Below are 12,398 nucleotides of genomic sequence, written 5' to 3'. Positions count from 1 at the left end.
TCAGGAATAATACCTTTCATGTCAAGATATTCAAGAAGTTTTGTCTTAACAAGCTTTTCCATAACGTTGGAAACATTCGACTTGAATGAGATTGGCCAATAATTAACAGGTTGATCCCTATCTCCCCCTTTATAATTGGAGGGTATTTGGGCATGTTTTAGTTGTGTGGGTACCCTCCCCTCTGACAAAGAACGATTCATTAAATATATAAAAATTGGAGCGATGAATAGTGAGGTGTTCTTAAGGAACTGTGCCGTTACACCGTCAGGTCCTGGAGAGCTTGAAGATTTAAGGGTTTTGATGGCTTCGACAACTTCTTTTCCGGTAATCGTTATGTCTTTTAGACATAAACTGTTGTCGGCTAAACAAGGGTTGTTTAGTTACGTACATGTTGAGTCGGAGTTGAAAAGACTGACGAAAATTGATCGCCAAGAATATTGATTACTTCGGTCGCATTGGAGAATCCTTCTTTATCCGGCAATCTAATTGGTCCTATCAGGGTATTGGCTTTTCGTTTCGAGTTGGCATATGTGTAAAAAGCCTTAGGGTTTGATTTAACATCCTGAACCACTTTCTTCTCACTCTGTACCTGATCCTTTTCAAACGAGTTTTTCAAAAGAACGTTGAGGGCTTCAATTTTCTTGCCGATATTTCGCGATATGAAGAAATGATCATTTAATAGTTTCAATCTTCAGCTATTTCAGTCGCATTGGAGACTTCCCCTCTATTCGGCAATCCATTTGGTCACATAAGCGTATTGTCCTTTCGCTTCGAGTTAGGATATGTGTAAAAAGCCTTCGGGTTAGATTTAACCTCGTGGACCACTTTCTTCTCACTCTATACCTGATCCTTTTCAAACGAGTTTTTCAAAAATACGTCTATGGCTTCTATTTTTCTGCAGATTTTTCGCGATATGAACGAACGTCATCTAATGATTTCTATCTTAGTGTCAGAGACACTGGTTTCTAAAAAAGTTTTTGCCTGTATTTTTGTATAATGGTTTGGTTTTGTGTTTGGCAAGATAGGTAATTCTAGTTGGGCGCATAAGTCTTCAAATGAAAAGATCAGCAAATCAAAAGATCATGGCGGCGTCAATGTTAGATTCATGTTTCATTTTGAGATCTAGGTCAAGATTGACTAACCTTAAATTTATCAAGGACCAAAAACCCTTAGAAGTTGTCAAATCAAACCAACTCTCTTCTTTCTCGGGCTCCTTCATTGTTCAATTTGCTACCTGCAAATATTCGTAAAGCGTATGTAGGCGCTGATCCAGTAGCGGGATTGAAGTCAAAGTTGGACAAGTTTTTGACTAAAATTCCCGATCAACCTTATATTCAAGAGTTAGCCGAATCAGCCAATTCTAATTGTTTGGTCGATCAAATAATTCATATGTTAGATGTAGAAAGAGTGGCGCACTTGAATAACACGTCGCACCCAAGTTAGCCATGCTTAGTTTCATGGGTTTGATCCCAGGTCTCGCCTAACCAATATTTCTAGTGGGCATTGCCTCCTCAAATGGCGGCCTACCGTTGGAAACAAGATCTTAATCGGTAATTGATGTTGAAATTGCTTGACAGCCATGTAATGTCCTTTGACATGTATTCTTGCAAATAAGCATAAACTTTTTTAATATATAAAAGTTGAGCAATATGAATAAATTTCTTGTCTTGATCTACTAGGATTCCAATCCCAGAAGCGTTAAGGAAGTTCGAAAAAAGAGACATGTGTTGACTTTTTTCTTCTATTTTCAAACGGTTCAAAATGCTTATGATGCAAACAAAACATACAACAATATAACTCCTCATGAATAAGTAAGACAAACAAAAATGTACTGTAAATACTTTTTTCTTAGAATTTCCTGCTTGCTTCGATAGTCTCACACTGTGCAAGAAATGATATATAGAAAGCCACTTCTACACGTTAAGTAATATAATTTAGGATCAGAATTCCGACTAATGTACAAGATCAAACAATTTCAATACTGAACTGAATTATTCTTTTCTTTCTAGCGATAGCTGTTCTTAAAATGGATCAGATAGCAAGAGCTTCCTTTTACACATGGCTTATCTCGTTGTCCCATGCTATCATGGTAAGACAAGCTCGCCAAATTCATGGGATTTTGTACAAAAGAGTTTGTACACAAGCCCAACCAAGAAGAGTCGAGAATATGACCCAGGACGCTGCAAACCCATTTAGTTTAAGCACACAAGCGCAAAATACATTACCTACTACAACGAAAACGCACCTTTATTAATCCACGATTACGCAGCCCCTTTTGTTCCCTCTTTTACAATAGGCCCAGAAACGTGTGCATGTTATTAGAAGAATTTCCCCTTGACATATAAACAATTTTTGAAGACATTTGTGAAAAGCTCAATATACCAAAGCTATCCCCCGAAAGACTACATAATCTCGAACCAAAAAAGCGTTCCATGCTGGTCAGAAGGATAGAATTTGCTTTCAGTCATGCACTTATCACTAATCTTAAAAGGAAATTGACCTCCGTTGAAAATAATATTAAAGTGTCTATCGAAACTGATGCTCTCAATAAGGAGAGGAAAGTAGTCAAAGAGGCAAAAACGGATGCAAACACGTTTGCAAACTCAAAGAGAAAAGCAAAGTCCACTGTTGGCCCCTGCAAATGCCGCACAGAGAAAGATCTGTCCACGAACCCAAGCTTTTGGCAGATATGTTGGGTGATCAGTTTTCTAAAGTGTTTACCTCTCCTTTGAAACTGTGAAATATATCAACTGACAATAACCCCAATGGTTTGATTGAATTTAATATAACGACATCTGATGCATTAAGTGCGATTAAAGACTTGAAAGTGGCTAGTTCGCCAGGTCCTGGCTCCAGTTTTTGCCTATCTAATGAGATCCATACTGGACAAAGGAGAATTTCCTTCATCTCTTAAAGTGGCGCACGTCATACCGATATACAAAGGGGGTGACAAATCCAACCCAGCCAATTATCGACCTATATCACTTACGTCCAATATTGCCAAGTTACTATAAAAATCATGAAGGCTAAACTGGCACAGTATCTAGATAACAATGACATTTAACCCTCGCGGGAAACACGGTTTCCGCTCACGTCACAGTACCATCACTCAGCTGATTCAGCATATCGACAGTATCATAACAAAACTGCAAACTCATGACTCGGTGGATGTAGTATATATGGACTGCGAAAGCCTTCGATAAAGTGGACCACGGGCTTTTACTCCAGCGTTTAGCTTCAACTGGTGTCCAAGGTAAAGTTTTAAGTTTCATAGAACCAGCAGTGGCCTGAGAACGTAAATTGGTCGCATCGAAATCTCGCCTCAGTCCTACTACCTTCGACTTTGAAGAGTAATCGCTTTGAAGAGTTGATTTGCGTTTGAATAATGCTCGATATGGAGGACAAAAATAGCTGTCTAAAACCTGTCGATGCCTGTGTTTTGACAGGTTCATTTGCATTTTTTTGTGCACATTCAGGTGATTTTTCATGCAAATTTCCAACATTATGTATTTTTGGGTGCTAGGTCGGAGGGATGAGCCTTGCCTGGCCAGTGAAGCTAGCCACACATCGTCCTTATAATTTTTCCGATAGGCAGTGTCGTGTCCGTATCAGTTTGGTTCTCCGTCTGTGGGCAGGGTTAGCGTCTAAAAGTCTCCTTGAGGAAGGTCGGGGAGGAGATTCGAACCGGGAACCTCTCTCGTATAAGGAAACTGCGCTAACACCTACACCACGTCTCCTCCCTTATTAAATAAAGATACATATTCATCTGAAAATTTTGACCGGGCCTGCAAGTCTGTATTCTATTGCATTCAATTCTATTCAGAAACGTTCGGCGCCCTGTAAGCTTGCACTTGAAAAAAAAAGAGCATGTTACCTTGTCATTTTCACTTATTGGTTGCGGTTCTTCAGACCAAGGTCTGGCGTTTCAGCTCTTGCAATTGCACCCAAGTCAAAGCCAAAGCATGCTAAAAGAAAATGTGTGCTCCTATTCGATGTCTTGAAATAAAGGAAGTAAACAATGTAAGTTTTTCCACGTACCTCTTGCTGACTGACGTTGTTAAGAAATATTATAAACCCAGAGGCTGCTTCAATTTTGAGCCATTCCTGATCCGTTTGACATCCGATTCGAGTAGTTTTAGATGGGCCGCCCATCTGGAGTCCAAGGATGATGCCATCGTAAAAGCACTAATTTCCAGGAAACTTCTTTGAGTAAATCGTGCAAGAACCAGAAATGCACTCCTTCATTGGCCATTGAAAAAGAAAAGAGAAAGTATCTCATTTTTTCTTTTGTTCAAACAGGGACACATGAGCCAAAAACGAGGACTTATTCATAAAAAATATACAAGATACTAATAAATTTCAACCTTTCTGAAGAACAAGCCTCGCAAGACAATCTGATTTCTTTATTTAGGTATTGTTTATTGCGCCTCTTGGTCCTGCCAGATTATTAAATGTATCAAACTGTCTGTATAAATGTCATGTACAAAAATCGATTGAAGGATAAAGGAATGAAGTGGTTAAGAATGATAAAACAATTATAAACTAGAAAGTGATATCACAATGAGTATGACTAGAATTGGTTCAGTGCACATGAAAAAAGGTGAAGAGAGGAATTGCAGATAGAACATAAAACAGGTGGATAGAGGTTAAATTATGAAAATCTGGGTCATTGCAGTAAAGTGGGTGGGTCAGATTGAACAGATCTTTTGTCAGCTTCCATCGTTGATGGCATTTGGCCGGGAGCCAAACAAAGGTGCGTGACCGCCAATACTTCGAAGGGATGTCGGGCCAAGGGCAATAAGATGTTAGCAAGTCACAAACCGGGAATGACAATTTGTGCCCTGACATTACGTCCTGAAAGCAGGTCACACATTGAACGCGGAACTCCCTACTGATAGAGTTTGAGAAATATCCGTGTTCTGTCCAACCTGTCGAATGCTGTGGAGAATCAATAGAGCATCCATACATTCTCGTCTGATTGCTGCTGTTGGAATGCACAATTTCATAGAGGAGAGTAGCTGCCGTGGTGGTTGACCGGCTTCTCCGGAAACTGAATTGGAACTTGGGAAGGAGATCCCTATCCTTGGCCAATCCAGAGAAGCGGGCAGCTAGTAGGGTGGGCATCACTTCAGAAAGGGTTCTCCAGGGCAATGGTCCGATTGTTGTCTGGAATGTCCTTGGGCCCCTTCTTATGGATGAAGATGACCGCTGACTCCATCCACACTGGTGGGAAGAAAGAAGAATGTAGGGCGAGGCTGAAAACATTGGAGGAGTGGCTAGGGTTGGGTTGGAGAAGTGAAAGTTGGAAAGGAGAGACTCCATATGTTGAGGGGGCCGTACTCTTCATCTCTTGAAGGTGTGGTGACGCTCTTGATGGGTGGATCTCTGGTCACACTGTGGGCAGAATAAACATTCCAATTCTCCATCTTGCCCTGAGTACACCTGGTATATATCTTGGACTCCATGTAAGCCGTAACAACCCAGCCTCGCGTCTGATTACCCACGTCAACTTCAGGTGGACGAAATGTTCGGCACCAGTGCGTCTTAATCTATAATATTTGCTGTCACTTAGTTCTTCTTCACCCCCCCTCCCCCCCCCCCCCCGTTTTCTTTGTTATCATTACTTTCCCGGAGGCGGAAGGGGAGTGGTGTGGTGACGTTCTTGATGGGTGGGTCTCTGGTCACACTGTGGGCAGAATAAACATTCCAATTCTCCATCTTGCCTGAGAACACCTGCTATATATCTTGGACTCCTCAAAGGCCACGTCCATCTCAGGTTCCGTGAAGGGCTGCAAAAGGGGATTGTGTTCTTCTGAGCAGCCCGGACCTCCTCCACTACTGCTTCCGATGTTGATGCAAACAGCTCTTGACAGTTTAGGAGGAATTTACTCACGGAAATCTCCGAGCTGGTGGTGGTCTTTTTGACACGCTTGTACAAGCGCACCATCCTGGACGAGGCCGATGCAGAGAGCAGGTTCTCCACTTTCATCCTTTGGTGGGCTGACTCGGTGCTCCTCAGAGACTTGTGATATGCAATTCTTGATATCACATATTGCTCCCAAGTCTCTGGTGTTTGTTGGCTTGATTTGGCGCTTCGCAATTTCTGGAGCATTTGATCCCTCAGCTCTTGATGGTAAGGCTGAACCACGGGGTCTTGAGTCCTCCTCTCCTCCTCTGCACTGAGGAGGACTCTTTTAATGCTTTCTAAATGCCTTGGGGCATTGCTGCTAGATTGCTCACAACCCTGGTTTTGATGGATAGCTGCATGGTCTCAAGTTGAGCCGCGCACTTTTGTACATTGACCACGCACCTCCCATTTCGTGTCACGCCCAGATGATGGAAATTTGTGGGCATCTTGATGGTGACTGAAATTGGGAGGTGATCAGAAACGGCCAGCGGATTGTCAAAACTGGCCGTAGATGGAATATTTTCTGACATGAAAATGTGGTCAAGTACAGAGGCCCCTCGGGAGTATGTGTGTGATTCTCCATTGGCTCAGGATTTTGGCGAGGTTTGATATTTCACTCGAGTCAGGGCGGATGTTGAAGTCACCACCAATGATGGTTTTCTCCGGATTCTTCACCATCTGAAGAATGAGCATGAGGTCCGAGACGAGATCATTATTTTGGGCGATTCATTTTGGCTTGTAGGGCTTTAACGTAATGACAATGGCAATCTGAGTTTTTATTTTTTTTACCAGACATTGATTAAATCCAAATTTTGCTTTCTACGAGGAGAAATCAAGTACAGACGAAAATGGAGTCTTTGATTACAAATTGTTGATCACGGACCATCAAGACACCTTAAGGATCTTTACCTTTGCCAACAGACTCCTTATGGGGACGTTTAAGCAAGCTCTGGCAGGTTTATTTGTTTGTAGGTTCCAGTGTCAGTGATGCAAGTTTGGGGCTTCAAACACTTTTTCGAGAAGCTGACCCTTCTTTCACATTGCTATATGAGGAAAGGTCAGCTTCCTTAAAACTAGTTTGAAACGCCAATTTGGCATCACTGGCATTGGCAGGCAAGTTTGTTTGCTGGTACGAGCGCTTGTCTAAAAGTCCGAATAGAGTCCCAGATCGGCGTGGAGAATATTTTATTTTGGAGTCAAACTGCAACTGATTGAGTGAAGGCAAGTACTCCATACCCCTGGTGTATCAAGTTGTGGCCTTTCTCGGGGGAGCACTGATCTCTACGATGAGGCCTCATTGGTACTTCATCAAATATTTGCACAATACAGGAGGAGCAGGCGAACATAGTCGATTTCAAATGCATTACGCCGTTCGACATTTGTCAGGTTTTTTTTCAGAGAGATTTGAAGCAACGATTTTTTTCTAAAATTACAGGTTAGTGTAATTTATATTTAATTCCCCTTATGCACCTTGATTTGATTTGAACTCGTGCTTACTACTTTTGTTTTGAAAATGGAGTCAACTAAATGAAGACAAGAATGACATGAGATGTAGTGTGTGGTGATCTTAAGTGATCTGTGAATAATGATATCAGACCCCAGACTTCAAGGTATCGGCTTGACTCAAAACAAGTAGAACCCAACGTTTAATTCGTCGAAATTTCAGTTCTCAAGTAGCACCACTGACAATAGAACAAGTGTCAAAAAGAAGTTTGTTTTAAGGTTAATATGAGTTTTGAACTATTTTGGGCACTTTTGAACAAAACACTTTTTCAAAAATTGAAACCAAAACCTAACTGAGAACAGAGGGCTTTAAGTTGAAGGGTTTGTCCCGTTTGAGCTTATGGTGCGTCTACACGAGAAACATTTTGTCACTAAGTTTGGCTAACAATTTCGGAAATGTTGGTATTTGACAAGCAACTCTTCTCTGAGGCGTCTACACGTGAAACCAACCGATCAAAATAGTTTGACAAACATTATGATTTGGATTTCTAATCAGAAGAACTTGCAAGTGATCGTATCATTTCACAATGGGTCTTGAGTTCATTCAATATTTCAGTTATGCACAAGTATAATGAAGAGTGGGAAGACTGAGGAATAAAATTAAAGAAACACCTTCGGGCACTATCATGATGAGAATGCTTCACTCTCCAACAACGTCCCTCTTTTGTTTATCTCCTTCTGTGCGATTACTACTTTGACGGCATGTTTTACCTCATTCTATGGAATGTATAATCGGCTTTGCGAAAGGTTTTCGAAATTCATTTCGACTATGAATCATAAACAAACTATTTGGAAACGAAAACCCCAACCTATTTTCCAATTCATTATAATAGTGAAAAACTGGACATCAATTCTGGTATAATATCACGAACTATTTATTAGCAGAGTACGGGTCGAAATATTATTAATAGTCCAAAGATCACGTCAGAAACGTAAGCACATAAATATAGTGAGAGCTTAATATATAATTAAGACGATATGGGTATTTGTATACAGGTAACATTATAGATGGCATTGGCTAAAATATGTTCAATTTTCAGGAACAAATAAGGACCCGCCCACAAGTACAGACGCCATTTGACAGGGAAGGCGATGGTCATGGGCTACATCAAGGCAATGAATCAGTGGGTAGGACTCGATCCGGTGAGAAATGGCTGATCTGGCTTTCATGGCTAATAATTGGCGGGCGGGAAATGGGTGGAAGAACAATTAAAAGTGGCTGGCTGATTTTCATGCTTGGGTCTCAATGGTGTAGCGGATCTATCATGGCCGTGGTTGCTGGCCGAGGGCTGAATGGCCACAACTAATAAGCGGCCAAGAACCTCTATGTGCCGATGATTCCGTTGTCTCTGATGATCTGATCCAACTTCAATTAGTTCGGTGTTGGGACGAGGTCAAGGAATCCATCCATCCAGCTTTAGGTTGGCTCACTCAAGTCATGCTCACGAAACGGTCGTCAACCATCATCGATTGGAGATGGGAGTGTGACCATCAAATTAAGTGAGGTTTGAATGACATCTGATAGCTTTGTTTATTGATTGACAGTTCCAGGCCCCTTCATAATCTTGGGTTGTGGGTGGGTGTTCTCCCGTGGCAAAATAAACCACAATCAATTCATTTTTCATTGCTGTAAACCTTCATGGATCGAGTGAGTTAAGGTTTATAATCGCTGCAAATGGACACCTTGGTTCCAATGTCTGGTGAGGATACTGTCGTCCATGAAAAATATTCTATTTGGCAAACAATCTTTGAACATGTTCAAACCAAGAAATGTTTGTGATATGCCCCAAAATGTTTGTGAAATGCCAAACAATGATTGTGAAATAGCTAACTACATATTTGCCGAATTATTTCTCGTGTAGACGCACCATAAGCTTAGGAAAAATAGAGGGTGGAAACAAATTGAGGACTACTAGGGCTCTGTCTGACAATCTTTATCCAGTTCAAAGATCCGTTTGAGGGGATTTTCACAAACCATAAAGAGTGGCTATTTATTTATTTTTTTATCAGTACGTTCCATGTGATGACTTTTACATACTATTTCTCCGTAAACCAAAATTGAAAACGGATACATTTGTCTCGTATATGTTATGTTTCCATAGGGACCATTTCTCAAGTCGCAATGAGCCTAAAGAGTATGAAGATCGTGAAAAAACAATAATCAAACATCTTTTACTTAATAAAACACCATAAAACTTGAATAAACAAGCAAATTGGTGCGCTCCTTTCACCTTTATATAACTTATTCTTACGTTATTGGAATTTGTTTTGACTGACTTTTATAACCTAAAAACAAACTACCGGGTGTTCCGATGAAATCTGAACACTGAGCATTTTTAACTTCAGGGCATCATATCGACATATAATTTAATTAATAATTAACAAACAATTTAAGATTCATATGATATACATATTCAACGATATTTCCACTCAATATAACCCACCCTCAGACTGAATGATGGCCTCCAACTGCTTATTGAAGGCGGCGCATGTAATCCTTGGACATGGAGGCCCGGCCCAGTGCTTGTCAACCATCGACTTCATGGCTTCCAAATTTGGGTGGCGAACTCGGCAGGCCTTGGTCTCCACATGCGGCCACAAAGCAAAATCCAGTGGATTTGCATCTGGGCTGTACGGTGGCCACATGTGGCGCGGCCAAAATTCCAAAATTTCCAACTTTTCTTTGAGAAAGTTCTGAGCCAAGTTTGAGGCGTGGGCAGGTGCTCCACTCTGCTGGAGCACCACATTACCATCAGGAAAGTTTTCCTGGACCCACGGGATAACTTTTTCTTCCAGGACTTTGACGTAGTCGGCTGCAGTGAGCCTGTACATGGTTGGGAACCAAATTAGCGGAGCCATAATCCCATTTGAAGCCACAAATCCAAGTGACATGGACCTAGCCGGGTCCTTTGTGGTCGTTAGAGTTCAAATCGATTAATCAATCTCCCCAAAGCTCAGGTACCGGTCATTATGACGGTTTTGGACGGGATCAACTGTCCATGTTTTCTCATCACTGAACACAACATCTCGACCACCTTGAGCACACTTCAAATTGTTCAGCAGAGCTTGACAACGGTGGAGATGAACAAGTTTCATGTTTTCAATGAGCAAAGGTCATTCCACCCTTACCAAGCTCTTGCCTCCAAGCTTTTTGATGGCCCTGTGGCATGTGGTTGAGGCTGCACCAAAATCTCTGGCCTAATCTCTGATGAACTTGAGAGGATTGGCCTCCACAGCGGCCTTGATGGAATCACGATCAAGAACACACTTCCTACCACTACCAGGCTTCCTATCAAGAGATTCTCGGCGCTTGATGTTGTAAACGGTCGTCCTGCTGATGTCCAACTGGGTCGCGATCTCGGTTAGTGTTTTGCCAGAACCCAAAAGTGGTCGGACAAAAACTCGTACGTCTCGTTCAGAGCCCATTTTCTCCAGAACGGTTCGGAAATTTGGTCGGAGTTTTGTTGTGCTGTTCAACAAACAACAGCTGCTTTGCGTAGAGGCAAAATTTTTGAAAAAATAAACATTGCTTCAAAAGTGATAAGTGAATTTGTGAGTATTCAGATTTTTTCGGAACACCCGGTATGTTGACTAAAATCACCGATAATTTTCCGGCTCCTATGCATAACAAATGATTATGCAAAGCATCGCATCCAGCAGCTGATGATGAGGACGTAACACAAATCTATTTGGCTTCCTCTTTTGTTGAGTTAAATATGTCTTCAATCCATGTATGACAACTAGAGAAGCAATCTATGAATCCATCAATATTCTGCAATACAAAGTCTCGTTCGGGAAGGACCGGTGAAACACGGAATAAACACACCCTAGTATTCACTGAAGAGCTTCACTCACCACCCCTTTTTTCAAGTTTTTCCACAGTCAAGGTTTGCCTGAGCACTAAGTCTGGTACTAGCTTAAGTGATAAAACAATGTCATATCATTTTCTTCCATTTATCATTTTATTGATATGAAAGATATGATAAGAATACAAAGCATCTAAAAGTAACGTAACAGGAAAGCCTATAAATGAATATGTTTATTTGAAAAAGCGTCAATGAGTAGCTCCTCCATAGAAAACAACTATGTTGCTGTTTACGTGACCAGTTAAAGCTGAATGTTGGGTGAATTTGAATTTTACATTCTTGGACATTATCGTAAGTTATTGGGATAGACTTCAAAGCCTTACGCTCTACAACATAGAGCGAAGATACAAGATTATTTATGTTTTCAACTCCATTTATGGCCTTTGTTCCAAAGTAAGGACCCACTTCGGTCTTAATGTATGTAAAGGCAAAGTGGGTTGTTCATCCCTCAAATATTTCGATACAACAACGTGAGCGACATCAGATAAAAGCTCGTCGTCATTTGGTGGATGTTTAATGAGTATTGTTTCTAGACCGCTAATCTTGGCTTTCGTCCGTGTGATGGCCAATATAATGTCCTTGTGAAAAGCAGTCACCATACTCTGTGACACAGAAGTTTGTTCCGGTTAGTATTTAGATCATAATTCCATGTGCAAGAGATTAATGCTTGTTTGATAAGCTGGAGATGACGCTTGTTTACTCAATGCCCTTGTTGATACGGGATAGTATGTTAACTCATGGATTTTGAGATATTTCTGGCTTCAGATTTGCAGTGTCTTTTTGCCTCAGGACATGCTCAGTTATGAATAAAGCCTGAATATGGAAAAATTGTTTTGCCGAGATAACTGACAAAAAGATAAATCTGTTTAGCTTGGGGAGCTCCAAGACCAATCGCCAAAACGACATGGCATATAGTCACCCATGGCTGACCAATGATACTCGAGGTGTAGCAGGTTGATTTTTTTGCAAGAAATTAGACAGACATTGACGTCAAACATAAATGAGGTTGTGTGAAAATTAATTCTGAGTTATAATCAGGGCACCAGTCGTTCCTCAATGAAAGGAACGAATTGCAGTTACAATTAATTTGGTTAAAAATAGCAATTCGTTACACAACCATT

The 12,398-nt window shown here is 41.1% G+C and overlaps 1 long non-coding RNA gene across 1 annotated transcript in view; it reads right to left on the bottom strand.

Moving 5' to 3' along the window:
* Nucleotides 1-11,251, bottom strand: part of LOC131891892 (uncharacterized) — a 17,125-nt gene extending 5,874 nt beyond the window's left edge. The window contains exons 1-3 of the long non-coding RNA XR_009374489.1: nt 9,856-11,251; nt 4,039-4,239; nt 3,875-3,965 (exon numbers count right to left, since the gene is read on the bottom strand). This is a non-coding gene — a long non-coding RNA (uncharacterized LOC131891892). The remainder of the gene's footprint in view (nt 1-3,874; nt 3,966-4,038; nt 4,240-9,855) is intronic.
* Nucleotides 11,252-12,398: the final 1,147 nt, after the last annotated feature.

This window comes from Tigriopus californicus, chromosome 12 (assembly GCF_007210705.1).
Source record: "Tigriopus californicus strain San Diego chromosome 12, Tcal_SD_v2.1, whole genome shotgun sequence".
Classification (NCBI taxonomy): domain Eukaryota; kingdom Metazoa; phylum Arthropoda; class Copepoda; order Harpacticoida; family Harpacticidae; genus Tigriopus; species Tigriopus californicus.
Note: the sequence above shows the minus strand (reverse complement) of the source record. Positions and strands in the feature narration are given on the sequence as shown.